We start from the raw sequence: 15,470 nt of genomic DNA on the forward strand, positions 1-15,470 counted from the left end.
CGGGAACGGGAGCTCATTTCTAAAGGTGGCGCGGCCAAGAGGTATGGCCAAAAGGTCTACAGACACTGGTGTCATGGCCGCCTCAGCTGGGTGCAGGTGGTGATGTGGACGGTGCTTCTGCATTAGCCGCAGGGAGAAGGCGAGCAGAGCCGAGGGACACAACCCAGTTAGCCATACCAGAGAACGCCTGACCACACACTCCCTGCCACCCATACTCAGAAAATACGTTCACAGAGGCTCTAAATCTTTCCCTGTTCCTATGTGAAGACGCCCCCAAGGAATCCGGTGCTCCTGCAATCTACAAACTCTTAGGGAAACCCAGAAAGCTTATTGAGAAGCCTCCTTCGTTCCCTTATTGGATTAGTATTTACTGAGACCCCTCTAAGTGCCAGGCACAAAGAATATAAAAAGGATAGACTAGGTCCCTGACCTGTGGCAGGAGGAGGAGTTAAGTGGTCAACACTGAAGCGGACCGGATTATGTCATTTGAGGGACCGGTGTCCCGAGAGCCCTGGGAAAGACAGCGAAGGCCAGGGGTGGCTAATTCTGATGTGAAGGTAGAAGAAAGTGGGGTGGTGGCAGGGGGTGGGATCCTGGAAGGCTTCTCAGAGGAGGTGCCGGGTGGAGACGAGGGTGAGGCAGTATGTGACTGAGGTCCTGACAACTAAATCTGGCTCCGTCCAACGTTCTTGCCTGTTGTACGTATCAGTAAGAATCATGGGAACCCAGAGCTCCCTCAGAGGCTGTGGAGGACACACAAAATAAGTAAGAGATAGGTCCCCCCTCCCTCCGGACACTTAAGATGTGATAGCGATACAATCCCAACTTTGGCTTTACCACTCTGCAAAGCCTTCTAACGTTTCACACGCTACAGAGTAAGAGGAAGCTAAGCGTTAGCGGGAGGCCGGGAACACTCCTGAATGTGACCGCCAGCTGGCACCATGGGAACGCCTACAAAGAGCCCAGTCGCGAACATGGTTCTTAACCATCGCCCTGGAGTCAGGTCAGCTCCCCTACACGCTATTTGAACTTGGGCAAGCCACCTAACCTCTCGGAGACTGTGTCACCTCATCTTCAAAATGGAGATCCTAACGGCTCCCATTTCTAAGGCAGTTGTGAGGGAAGTTGAGATAAAGCAAGAAAAGTGCCTGGGTCAAGGTCTACCAAGAGTAAGCTCTCAATAATAACAATAAAGTTACGGGATGCTTATGATTTATAGTTATTTACTTTTTAAATAAGTGCGTTTAAGTAATATTATTCTTGAGCTGGGTGACACGGTGGACACAAATACAGCTAATGGCCACGTTTAGACTCTTAGCACGTGCCAGTCACTGTTCCGGACACTTTACGTGTTTTATTTCAATTCACTGGATTCTCACGACACTAGGAAAGGTATTATCATCCCCAGTTTACAGGTAAGAAACCTTGGCCACAGAGAAGTTAAGTCACTTGCCCAGGGCCACACAGCAAAGCCAGGATTCCAACAGATGGGAGGGTGGCTCAAGCAAGCTGTACTCCCAACCACTCTGGGGTGCTGCTTCTCGTCACAACGAATCAGACACGACCCTCGAAAAGAACGCTGGAAGGCAACCTGACGTATGAGAAGTCTCCGGAGAAAGAAAAATCATAAAAGTACCCAAAGAAGAGCTGATGAGATTGACCCAACCCAAATGGGGACGTCAAGGAAAGGGAACCGTGAAGAAAAGCAGGGGCGTGCTGCGTCGTGGAAGCAAGAGGAAAAGAGTTCGGAAAGAAGCGGGTAGGCGGTGGCCGGCCACGCCAGGTACTACAGTGATGGAAAGGTGGAGGAACCTTCAGAACAACTAGGATGTAGCACAGCGAGGAGCGCAGTTAAGGGAGAGCGCAGATACCACGGAGGGCGGAGGGTAAAGCCAAATGACAAGGGATGGTAGGGAAGCGACACCAGTCGCTGTAGACTTCCCTTTTGAAAAGGTTAGTAACAAAAGGGAGGCAAGAGAGGAATGCCAGTTCAAAGGATTTTTCCCCTCCCAGACGAGAGTCCTTTGTTTGTTATCAGAATGGAACTTGCGCGTAGAGAAAGAGCGAAGGTGCGGGAGACAGTTGTGGACAATTTATGAATGAGCGGAGAACGTGCACAGCTTCTGTGGGGTGGCTCCAGCGGGGGCTGTGGCCTCGGCCAAGAGGGACGCGCTCCTGCCTCTGATTCAAGAGGGAAGACGGGACGGAAGGAGACAGAGAGACATTTTGATAATGGAGGGGCGGTGAGACAGCTCCCAGGAGCTGGTTCTAACCTTCTCGGCACGGACAGTTCCGGGAAAAGAAGCAAGGATGTTGCTGGACGCTGTCTGGGCAGCTCCCGATGGAGATGCCATTTCCCCTTTTGGGCCGGCTGGCAAACTCTTACTAACCCTTCAGAACCCTGACCACCTCCTCTGACCCCCTAGGCGCCAAGGCAGAGCCGGGGCTCGGTCACCTGCACTCGTTCACTTATCCCTCCCTTACTACATTAGTCGCGCCGTCTTGCAATTAGTTTCGTTTACGTCTCTCTCCTCTTTCAGTCTTTAGTCCTGGATGGTGGAGACCACATTACACTTACCTTAATTTCTCTCCCACCTAACCAGTATTAAAAGATATGCAGTAAATGGCGTGTCGAACGAATAAAGACATCAGTCCGTAAGCCATACATAAAAGGACTCCAATTCGGACCCAGAAAGGGAGTAACGTTTTCGAACTAGCATCCTAAATGTCTAGGTTCGTTTCAGATAGAAAACAGTCTGCTCTTGGGCAATTACCCTAACCTCTCTGCATCTAATAACCCAAGCTCTGAAAAATGGGAGCACGATCCATGGAACTGTGGGCTTCATTAGTGAATGCCAGGAAAGGGCTTTTTAAGTGGCAAAGCAGATAATTACAGAAAATGCCTCTGAGGGAGAAAGATGACAAAAATGCGTCTGAGGGACAATGGAGGAGCTTTCTTCCAGGATCTCCCCCACATTGCGCTCTGACATAAGCAGCTACAGAGGACTCAGAGCCCTCTCAAAGGCCCTGCGCCCCTAGGTCCCAAGGTTACGTGTTCACCAAGTTCACGAACGGCTGTGAAAGACTATCTGTTAGAAAGCACAAGGGTCCTGCTACTCAGCACCTCCCAGCTCAGGGCCGATCTGCTCCCTACTTAACTTCCGGCTTTTTCTATTGTTCTGTCTTGTGGCTCCCGATTTCTGCCTTTCTAGAGCAGCAACAGAAGCCACTCAATGTGCTTGACCCTTGGAAACACACTCGTGCTCCCAGGAAGTACACGATCATTTATCACTGCCGTTTTCCAAGTGTTAGCTAGAATAAAGAGATACCTAGGTAAGCCCTCAAAACAGCCACCAGCTTATTTGCCCAAGATGTGATACAGCCTACTCCAGGTAAGCTGCAAAAACAAGGTGACGCTGAGTAGTAAGACACGTTTGCATTCTGGGCTTTTTAAAAACAAATTTATGATTGACATATTTTACACTTATTTCTAAGGCCAGAGAAATAGAAGGCATAATGTATTCTGGATGGCTGGTCCTAAATGTAGAGGAACACTGCAATGGAAAAGTTTAGAGATGATAATTCTAAAACGTCTGTGTTTGAGTAATATTATAATTCCTCTCTACACACACAAAGAGGCACGTGGGCACACGCACACTCCTCTAAAATTGATTTTGCCGAAGATAAATTCATAATTAGTTTGCCCCCCAGATACCCACATTCCATATTCGTAATATGTGTGATAATAATGGGTAAAGATAGCCTAGAATTTTTAATTGTCACAGTTAATCAAAAGGTGACTATATATAGAACAGATCAGAGCTGGAAAGAATAGTAGAAGAAAAAAAAAAAGAATGGGGGTTAGAAGTGAAGAAAAGAATGTGACACAAAAAAGAAAGATAAGAATAAGAATTTATTACGAGATTTCTGTGTCAGTCAGGGGTACCAATTCTTTTCCAGACTGATTCTCAATCCACGTTCAGACATCTTCAGAATGGGGGCACTTCAGGTTTGAGAAAGGCCTTAAATTGGCTATGTATGTGACACCGAAGAAGGTTTTATTTCCTAACACTGCAGGTTGCTTGCTTAGTATCAAAGCAGTTCACTGTCTGTAGTTCTGCAAAAACAAATGTAGAAAATTTGCTACGGCTCTAATGAAAAGTCTTCTTGGTATCTACATTAGCTAGTTGATCTTAATGTTAGCCACTCGGAGCTCCTTTGGAAACTTACAATTAGCTGGGAGAGACAAAATGACGGCGTGTTCTCACTACCGACAGGACTTCAAGGTCCACACAGAAACGGAAAGGCCCTTAGTCAAGGATACCATATGAGGAAGCCTTTCAGTTGTTGGAAAGTCAGGCTAAATGACTTCTAGTATCACTTCACAGCTGTGAACTTGCATGATTCAATGACCTCACAGGCAAATCGCGAGATTATTCTGGGATGTGGACATCACCGGGACATCGCATCCCTCCCGGAGAGACCTCCTGTTGAATACATGGAGAAACTCCTGAAACAAGAGTCGACTGTACTCTGCGTGACCCCCACACCTTGCAGTGATCCTCTGTGCTGCCTGAGCCCTGAGGGCCTGCTCCGTGCACCCTGATGACCTGATGATAAATTCGCTCGGCCCCCATTCATCCAATGAAATATCTGTCCTTAGCGGAACCTCAGCTGGTGTCCTTCTCTGGGCAAAGTCGAGGTAAGTAATTTTAGAGCGCGCCATACCTTAGAAATTTGGGCTCACCTGTTCCATCAACCGTCAAAACAGAAACTAAAGCCTCACTCAGTAAAAAGGTTATATTGTTCAACCAGTACGTCATTAGTGTTGAACGGACATAAATTAAGAGAGTGGAGGAGATCTTTGGTCTTCTTTTTGAGGTCTAGGACCTCAAATCTCCCTCCTTGATGTCTCCACACAGGTTTTACTCCAAGTACTGAATGTGGAAAGATTAAAGTCTGGGGAGGAAAAAGTAGGGTGGAAGGAAGTCGGGAGGGGGAGGGGCCGGAGGGGCCACATCATGATTCAAATTCTACCGTGCAAGTCATCAACTGTGAGGTATATCAAAAGCAATCATAATAAAAAGCATAAATCCTCAGTGCATACCCTTAGAATCCAAGACTTCCAGAAAACTGTGGGATACAGGACATTATTTCAGCTATGCACTTAAAGGTTTATACAAAGGCTTCGGCTTTCAAGTGACTATTTTGGAGTAAAGAAGAAGCGAAGCCACAGCCAGAATCTAAGGGCCAAGATCTGAAAACCAAGCAAATATATACAAATGTACAGTAATTCATAGGTAAGGGGCTTTGATCCAGTTGTCTGAATATCTGCCTCAATTTCTATTGTCTGTTTATTTGCATTCATATCTCTTGCCATACTCACTATGGTCGACTAGCATCCCATAGAATCACTAAAAACGTTTCACACGAATCCAAATTCTGCTTGTCCTTAAGGTAAGAGAGATTGGTCGAAGCACTTCATATAAATGTCACTAAGGAAAGTCTCCATTTAAAGTGTGGGTAACAGGGGCGCCTGGGTAAGTCAGTCGGTTACGCGTCCTACTCTTGATCTCAGCTCAGGTCAGGATCTCACAGTTCGTGGGTCCACGTCCCACATCGGGCTCTGCGCTGATGGTACGGAGCCTGCTCGGGATTCTGTCTCTCCCGCTCTCTCTCTGCCCCTCCCCCACATGTGCTCATGCTCTCTCTCTCTCTCTCTCTCAAAATAAATAAATAAACTTAATAAAAAATAAAGTGTGAGTAATAATTACTCCGTATCTTCTTTCATGCGTATTTGAAGTCCCTGCAACTTTTCAAAGCGTTTTCACGGAGAGCATTTCATTTTGGTGTCTGCTCCATGAACAGACTTCAAAGAACATTACAACCACAAACCTGCCAACCGCCCCGCTGAAAGTTATGCCTGGAGCCTGGTGCCTTTTGGTAAACTGTTGACTGTAGGTCATTCCTACTCCAGGCAAGTAAACATCCGTTGCAATTCACCTGGCTAGAGTACAACAGCAATCAGCGTTAGAGAAAGGCAGTGCTCAAGTGACAAGTCGTATCGACTCAGGCTGTAGAAAGATCCAGAAGGTCAAAATACAGGTCTTCTTAGTCCTCGCAATGTCGAAGGAAGAGATCTGTGTCCTTCAGTCACCCCCATAAGTAATGTGTCCACGGTGTTTATAGCTTCCTCCCATCCTGACATTTCCTCATAATTTAGCATTCCTGGTAAGGCTGCAATGAAAGCTGAATTTTTCACTGGAGCTAGGTCATGCTGACAGTGATAGCAACTGACAGGAGATTAAAAGGAACCAAAGATACTGTGCTGAAAGTGTCTCATCAAGGTCACCCACTCGTGATAAGGCAAGTGGAGAGTGAGGGAGAAATACAGGCTTATCGCTTAAGAACCAACGGGGACAACGACATTATCTAATTATTCTTCTTCAGTCCCATCTCCTCCAGCCTCCCATTCGTACACACATGCTTTTAAGCAAGTCTATTATTTAAAAATTACCATAAGACGGTTCTCTTTATCCGTCCAAGGTGCAGCTACTATAAAGGCGGTGACGCCAACTTTCCCAATCCTGCTGAGCAGAAGTCACCCCCGTGTCACTCAGCTCATCCCTTTACCACAGCACATCCATGTTACGTGACATTCTCCCCCCAAACTGTGACCCCTTCATGTGTTTGAAGCACGTCTCCCTCTTCTTTCTTTCTTTTTTTCTTGTAGTGTTTATTAATTTTTGAGAGATAGAGAGAGAGTGAACAGGGGAGGAGCAGAGAGAGAGGGAGACACAGAATCCGGAGCAGGCTCCAGGCTCTGAGCTATCAGCACAGAGCCCCACGCGGGGCTCGAACTCACAAGCTGCGAGATCCCGACCTGAGCCGAAGTCGGACACTGAACCAGCTGAGCCACCCAGGCGCCACCCCCCCCCCCGTTCTTTGTATTTACACGAGGTCAGAACTACCTAGCTATCTATTAAACCTCGTGATTCTCCCTCTCTAACACAGAGTTGCTGCTAAGAAGTTCCTGCCAAGCTAGGGACTACTTTTTCCGGCTTCATTTACATCTAGATTGGCCACAGGACGAGTTTCACTCAGTAGAATGTGAGTGGAAGGGAGGTACTTGACCTTGAGGTGTTTGTAACACACCACACAGCCACACTCTCTTTTGCCCGCTACCAGCGAGGTGCAAAACTTGATGAGGCGAGATGCTGCCTGCGTGATGAGGGCTCAGAAATCACTGCATGGAAGAAAGCTACTACGGACTAGAAGCAATGTATTGGACCAGGACAAGAGGAAGAAATGGACTCCTATTTAAAAAAAAAAAATCTTTACATACTGTAGGGTCTATTTGTTATCTGAGCACACCCTAACTAATACATTGAGCCTAATACAGTGGCATATATATCCATTCAAGAGCTAACGAAGAACTAAATGGGGCAGCCCGCCATTTCCCTATGAAAGAGCCCGATTATTTTGTACTTTGCAGGGGAAAGGTTAAGCAGGGATGGCGTCTCACGAAATTACACCCAGTTCACCGTTATTACGGAAATCATCTCCGAACGCTATATGGAACGGACTGACGCTAGCAGGGTTTTTATGTTCCTTCAGATTCATAGAGACATGTTTAAATTTTGCTACTGTGGGAGAATGTTGAGGTTGTCATGGCGACAAGTTAAAGCAACAGAGTGCATGTGATGTACTGGGATGCTTGGTGCTAGCCATGCCAGCAAAAACATAAAATGATTCTCTCGTAAGGAGAAAACTCTACTAAGGGTTACGGTGTGACAGCCAACTCTTTGTCTTTCGCCTTCTAGGAACGATAATGTAACGCACCGATTTGCTAACAATCTTGACGATACTGCTAGTTCCACAACGAAATGGATTTTAGAGTAACGATGAGACAATTGGTAGAGGATCATCGCTGTATCTCCACCCTTCTGGAAAAATGCATACATACATACATACACACACACACACACACACACACACACACACACACACACACACATGCGTTGGGCCTACACAAGTAAAATCCGACTGAGTTGATGAATTGAATGGACAATAAATTGGAAGTAAGCAATCAAATTAAGCCCCTCCTGAGCAGAGGTTTTAGAGCAAATTTCTTAAGTAATTACCCCAACTCTTTGATTTACTTCACCATGCTCAGAGAGTCTTTATTGATCCCTTCTCTGTGGACCAGGAGCCTAATTCTCTGCAATATACTTGCTCCTTATTCAAGTTATCATCACTCTCTTATGAAAATTAAATGTTTCAAGCAGGGCTGGTCTACCTTCCCCCGGGATATTACTCTCCTCTCTGAGTGACCTTAGGGCTTCAAAATGTCTGGAAGCAATAATCGTGAGACAGCACAAAGGGCAGGTGGCTTGGATCCAAATTAAAAGGGAAAAGAAACAGGTTTGGGCTCATGAAATGTGGCAAGCTGGAGTAGAGATGTTTGATGGGCAAGCACACTTTGGGGAGACCAATATTGCTAGCTGTTCTTTGAATGGTAAAGGTAAAGAAAAAACTCTCCTGACATCTTTTCTCATTAAGGCCCTAGAAAGTAATTCAGGAAAACTTTCAACTCTAAGAAGAAACACGGAAGGGGCGCCTGGGTGGCTCAGCCAGTTGAGCGTCTGACTTCAGCTCAGGTCACGATCTCGAGGTCCGTGAGTTCGAGCCCCGCATCGGGCTCTGGGCGGACGGCTCAGAGCCTGGAGCCTGCTTCGGATTCTGTGTCTCCCTCTCTCTCTGCCCCTCCCCCATTCATGCTCTGTCTCTCTCTGTCTCAAAAATAAATAAATGTTAAAAAAAATTTTTTTTAAATAAAAAAAAAGAAGAAACACGGAAAACAATATGGCATCCCTACTTTTGGTCTAGACTCCCGTTTTCCTGTTTCTCTCACCCTATCATTTCGGTTTCTATGTGCTGATTAACGAATGTCTTCTCCAGCCTCTTCTAGTTTCATTCCGAAAGCATACTGGCAACTTCCTGGAGAAGAAATGCAAGCTTTGAGAGCCCTTCCCTCCCTGGGACAGTAGAAGCCATGCAGGAAAGCGATTCCAACCCAGGGAAGCCATTACTATAGTGAAAAGCATGACACAAAGTCATGTGCACTTTGGACCCCACCTGCAATGGCATAAACCATTTCAAGGCAGAACAAAACGGCATAGGCAAACATAAAGAGGAACTGAATTCAATCACAATGCCAGATGGTCTCAGGCGGCCCTTTGACTGCTCCTGGTGCAAACCAGGGTCAAAGACATCTGACGTGGCTCAGTAGACACAGGAGATCAATAATGCTAAATAGCAGTGTCTGCAGTGAGAAACAAATCATTGCAAATTTAGATAAAACGCTCTCCGTGCTCAGGGCTCCTGATGGAAGCCCTACATCTACCATACTGGCATTGCCCCTATGACACCCTCTCCCTGGGAGGGGAGAATGAGGAAGAGAGGCAAGAAGAGAAAGAGCAGGAGCCAGGGGTGGTACTCTAGTTGTTGTGTTGTCTCCCACTGAGAAGCCCCAAATAGTTTAGCGCCCATCTGGCCAATTCAAGGAGAAAACACGGAGAGTGTGAGCTATTTTGAGAATGATGAGGACAAACCATACATCTGTCTCAGAAGAGACTGGGAGGTAGCTAAATGAAGTCAGGAACAGTAGGATCAACAGAAAGCAAATTCTATTTAATGACTTAAACTTACTGAGGACTTATCACACGAGCCAGGTCCATTTTACTACCAAGGAAACTAAGACTTGATGAAGTTAAGCCACATTTCCTACATCCCAGGTTTGTAAGCAGTAAACCCAGGACTCACGCCAGCGCTGACTCACTACGAAGTCAGAGAGTGGCCTTAACTCAGTGCCACACAGCTCTACATACGGCTCGCTTGTAAATGCCACTAAATGGGTTTCTCAAAGCCTCTCTCTTCCTCACGGTCTTCATCATGTCGGAGTCAGTGGTTGTGTCCTTGACCTATCTTGATGCACAGAAACAAGGACAAAATGTCTCCAAAGGCCACTGAGCTGTCTGGGCGGAGGGTGGAGGCAGAGAACAATGGCTTACAGGGAAACGCACGGGGCATGGAGGTTGAAGCGTGGCACTACGCCATTTGCTTCCCTCGGCCAAGTCTCCTCAGAGAAGCTTGGGTGGTTGAACTAAGGGGATAAACTGGCAAATTCTATTGTGGCTTGCTCAAACCGCCACATTTTCATTGTTATCGTATGACACATTGTTGTAAGAACCCACGCTAACAGAAATACAAAGGATGCAGGAGGCAGTGTCGATTTCCAAGACTTCAATTCCACGTTGGGAGCACACTTCTCAGGACCCTTCTGCTGAGGCCAGCGGTCTGTGTCTCCCCAACCCTCCTGACCCATTTCACAGATGCTGCACTCATAGAAAAAAAAAAAAAAAGAAAACAAGGAAAAAAAATCATACGGCCAATATCGACTTTGTTTTACTTGTGATTAAAAAATTACTCTTCGGCCTTCGGAAGGAAACTAGGATTTACTCAGCAGGTCCGATGCATAAGCCTCTATGCAAGGTGATTTAGCCACATGCTAGCTTATCAATTTCTCACAACCACCTTTTGAGGTACCCCACACCCACCTTCCATGGAGGCTGATGGAACTGAAGTTTTCAGTGATCAGTCTGCCCGGAGCCAGGACCTACGTGGCTGCTCGGGGACTCAAGCCTATATTCTTAAGACATTCAAAATCGGTACTCTTCCTTCGTTTAAAAAAAATTTTTTTTTACATGTATTCATTTCTGAGACAGAGAGAGAGGCCAATCGTGAGTGAGGGAGAGGCAGAGAGAGGGGGAGACAGAACCCGAAGAAGGCTCCAGGCTCTGAGCTGTCAGCACAGAGCCTGACGCAGGGCTTGAACTCATGAACCGGGAGATCATGACCTGAGCGGAAGTCGGACGCTTAACTAACTGACTGAGCCACCCAGGCGCCCCAGTACTCTTCCTTCTATGCGCTTCTCTGGTCCTCTTTAATGATTTAGGTCCTTGCCACCCCTCTGGGTCATCATTCTCAACTTTAGCCATCGTAAGTCACTTAAGTAGAAGGTAGAGCATATTGAACTGAAAAATTGTACTGAGATAAATGTAAAGTCAAGAAGTTAAGGCTCTGTCTACAATCCTACATTCAGTGGTTTGCCTCTCCTCTGTCTCTCTCCCCTAAAACCGAAATACAGAAGGATCATTCCAATTACTTGAAAGTTGATTAGTTGATTGGTTAGTTGATTCCAGATTCCCAGAGACTTAAAGAGACGCATTTCCCGTCCACAGAAACTTTCATGGATAATGTCTATTTGGAAAAGGATCTCCGACGAGCAGACATAACTCACTTACGGACTGTTCCACCTCTGAGAAACAGGGGTGGTAGCAGAAAGAGCGGGGACCTGAGAGTCATCCAGACCCAAATGAGAATCCTGGCTCCCCCACCCAGGTCAAGACGAGCAAGTCATTTTCCTTCTCTGAGGCTCAGTGTCTTCCTGTTTCATCTCGGAACGATGCCACCAACCTCCAAGTGGCGCTCTGCGGACCAAATGGGATCATCTACACAAAATGCCAGCCGTCACGCCTGGCACATACACGCGTTCATTCAGTAAAGTGGAGTTTCCTTCTCCATCCCTCTGAACTACCTGTTTATTGTCCCTGAAGGAGATGGCCTGAGAGCGTGTGCTGTGCCCACTGCTGGTCGAGCCCAGAGTCCATCTGGCGAAGGGAGGAGGCATCGATTTTTTGGCTTCTCGCTTTCTGCAATTTTAATTGGCCAAAGGAGGCGGCAATTTACAACCTTGCCATTTATCCGCGGCTACCCCGGTGTTGGTGGCCAGGAAGGTGGCGTTTCAAAGAGTGCCCGACAATTGTTAAGGCCAGATGATTACTTTACTACTATTTTGTGTGTTGTGTAACAGATCTCCATATTGTGTCATTCAGAGTCTCTCACAACTGCTTGGATCCCACAGATGGCGTCTCCGCTTTTATACCGCCCTACTTTCCCGGAATTTCTACATCTCCAGGGCCATTACCGCCTCCTGACTCTCTCACACTTATCCTATTATGCTATTATCCTGCACCCAGCACTGGCTGTTTTATTTTCTACTTTCTGCCACAATATTATGGGCCCTGAGTTGCAGCCTAATCTTAGATAGTGTCTGTCTGCTTGTTGTTTGTGCACTCCACTGGGGAAAAGGGAGGTGTGGAACATTCATTTGTGTACATATCAGGCGAGAGACAATGCCAAAGCATTTCAGTGAGCAGGAAGCAGCATCCTAACAGAATGCTGCAGGCACAGGAAAAGGTAGCGTGCTCCAGCTAAAATCACTAAAACCCACAGCTGAAAGTCACCACACACCCTGATATGTATACAATCCAAACTGAAAGGGAAGATTAGCAATTAGCTGGTAAATTATCTTTACATGCGTCCCCCTTTAAAAGTCACTTTGGAGCCTTAACTCTTTAAAGGGACTCCCTACACAGCATTCTCTGTCTCCATCGCAGCTGGCTTTCTGTGTAGATGGAAGAGGCTAGAACCCGAGGGTTGTTCAGATCTAGGGCCGGGTTCAAATCACACCTGGATTTCCGAGTACTGGTTGCATCAGCCAGGCTATAGTCTTAGCTCTGTAACCAACTTAGCAAGTTACTCAATGCCTTTGGGCTTCTATGTCCTCATCTATAATATGGGGTTGACACTGTTTATCTGGCATGGTTTGGGGAAGGTAACTGAAATATGTGTAAGCTTGTGATATTGTGCCCGTGACCAGAAGAACTGATATTTATTTATCCCGCCCCCTTCTTTAATACTCAAATAAGCCACCAACCCACACATGGCTCTAGCATGTTAATTCCAATGGCCTAGCTTCCTAGGTAAACTGGTTTCCATGGGGCTGGGTTCATCCCCCTCTTACTCAGCCCAGGGACTTAGAATAAGGGCTTAACAAATATTAGTGGAATTAGGGACAAGTGGAATTACAAACCTGCAGAACAATTGGGGAGTTCAAAGGAAGAGAGGATCACAGCTTTTTAAATTAGATTCTTTTCAGCCATACCCTTACAGATTACCATTCATAGCACCCTCGTCGAAAATGGTCTATGCCCCCATTTTATATACAAAAAATAGAGAGGGGGGAAGAGGGAGGGAGGGATGGGGATAAGGAAGGGAGGGGGAAGGGAGGAGAGAGGGAAGGAAGGAAGGAAGGAAGGAAGGAAGGAAGGAAGGAAGGGAGGGAGGGAGGGAGGGAGGGAGGGAGGGAGGAAGGAAGGAAGGAAGGAAGGAAGGAAGGAAGGAAGAAGGAAGGAAGGAAGGAAGGAAGGAAGGAAGGAAGGAAGGAAGGAAGAAGGAGGAAGGAAAGAAAGCAAGAAGGCAAACACCTGAGAGCTTCCTATGTCAAACAACAGTCCCTGACTGCCCATCTTAAGCGGAATGCTCATAGAATACAAATCAACTTCACTACTAGCTACTTCTAAAGGGTAATTAAGAAGGACAATGAGATTTGGGAAAGGTGGGAGGAAAGAATCCCTAACTCCCAAGGCTGACCAGATGACTTGAATTCTCTGACGTGTTATATTATCAGCGTTACCATCGCATCCGGGCGACGTAGCAGATGGAAAGCTCACAGCGTTTCGTGGCGTCCCAGGCAGATCACAACCAGACGCCATCTTTATTTACTGAGCACCTACTATGCGTTCACAGCTCAGCAGCCCAGAAACTAATTCAGATCAGCTTAGCCCCGGCGGGATAAAGTTTGAGCCATGCATGATAAGGCTTGAATTAAATGCTTATTTAGAAGGAAGGAACAAGCAAGCTGCCTGGGAAAGAGGGAAAGGGGCACCGGCCCCCATTCTGGGAGGGGCAACGTCTAGACCTCCCCTCAAAGAAAGTCTTATGTGTGGACCCAGGTGCTGCTGCGGGGGGCCTGGTGGGGCGGTGGGGGATAAAAGGCTTTCTGGAGGCCCTCTGACCCCAGCCGTCCCACGGGAAATGAGCAAGGAGGCTGCTGGCTCGCAGACAAGCAGGTGTGCCCTTAAGAAGCCACGGAGATTAGCTGAGGCTTATCCAAACCTCTGCAGGAGGCAAATCTCTCCTGGCTCTCTCAGGGGACCTCAGCACTCTTCTGGAATCAAATAAGCCAGATGCGGAATGGACGTCAACTTGGCCTTTGTGAGTCCAGGGCCCCAGAGCAGGAATCTGGACCCCATCACCCTCACCAGGGCCCCCGGTGAAAACGCATTTGCGAAGAATATGTTCAGAGAAAGGAAGACAGAGCAAAAGAAATGACTGTGAGTTGGAATCACAGATAAATGAAGCCCTGCTTACGCTTGGATCTTTGTCTTTGGGGCAATTTTGACGCAGCCCCCCTCAACACTCCGCATTTGGCAATTTGACCAAAAGTTTCTTCTTCCTCTGGAAAATGTGGCTTTGGGGGAACGTAGGCGGCATCTGCTCTTCAGCAAAGGTAAAAGCCAGAAGGCTCAGGAGGTTGCGATCCTCCTTCTGAGGAGCCCTAAGAGGAGAAAATGTGCACTAGGTGTGCACAAGAATCCTGATTCTGCTGCATACAAGCTGTGTGACTCTGAACAAGTCCCCTAACCTCTCTGAGCATCAATTCTCCCATCCTAAGACGAGTCTAACAAGGGCTCCTTCATGGAACTGTTTTGAGTATTGAACAGAATAACAGCTTGTACATGCAGTTGGCAGAGGACCTTGCATACAGAAGGCGCTCGATAAAGGTAGTTCCTTCTACTCTTCCCTCTTTCGACAACCCAATTCCCTGCTTAAAACAGTAGATACAATCCCTTCTATTTGACACTTGTCAACACCCATTCCCAGTGAGGGGTAATTCACTTGCCCAGAGCTCACGCAGAGGGAAGAGTGGAGATCAGAATCCAGATTTCCCCAATGCCCTCGGTAGTCCTTGCTGTTTGACTGGCACCATGAAGAAGCCCCAGTGCCCAGTCTCAGAAAGGTCCAGGAATGGCTGTGGCAGAAGGGAGACCTCAGAATCAGATGCTAGTATACACAGGGTACCTCACAGAGGAGCCCACGAGGGGGCCAGTGTCTAAACCGTCTCTGAAACGTGGCTGAAACTCACCAGAAGACACGTGGGATGTGTGGGGTTAGAGGTGGGGTGACCTTCACAGCTGTAACTAACATTGTGACCCAGAGGCCCCTTATCTTTTGAATTGGTCGCACCGCACGCGTGCCCACGTACAAGACCATTGGCTCCGGAGTCTCTGAGACGTGGAGACGTCCCCGGTGCAAGGACAACAATGGTATGACTATTTTCACAAACCGTCCCCTTCCCTGGAGCACATTTGGCGTGAGCAGGAACGTAATGCCAGTGATAGGGTCCAGCCTTCTCTCTACCTGGCTCTCAGGTCCTCTCTGCCAGCCAGACGGTGGTGAAGCTTATCTTTGTTTCTCCCCAGAGGAGGCTGAGTTTCTACTTC

At 47.2% G+C, this 15,470-nt stretch overlaps 1 long non-coding RNA gene across 1 annotated transcript in view; it reads right to left on the reverse strand.

Annotated features, from left to right (window-relative positions):
* Window positions 1–6: 6 nt before the first annotated feature.
* Window positions 7–15,470, reverse strand: part of LOC121035549 (uncharacterized) — a 92,303-nt gene continuing 76,839 nt past the window's right edge. Inside the window, exon 4 of the long non-coding RNA XR_005792949.1 lies at window positions 7–743. This is a non-coding gene — a long non-coding RNA (uncharacterized LOC121035549). The remainder of the gene's footprint in view (window positions 744–15,470) is intronic.

The sequence above is a fragment of the Herpailurus yagouaroundi genome, unplaced genomic scaffold (assembly GCF_014898765.1).
Source record: "Herpailurus yagouaroundi ecotype Mexico unplaced genomic scaffold, PumYag 161, whole genome shotgun sequence".
Taxonomy (NCBI): domain Eukaryota; kingdom Metazoa; phylum Chordata; class Mammalia; order Carnivora; family Felidae; genus Herpailurus; species Herpailurus yagouaroundi.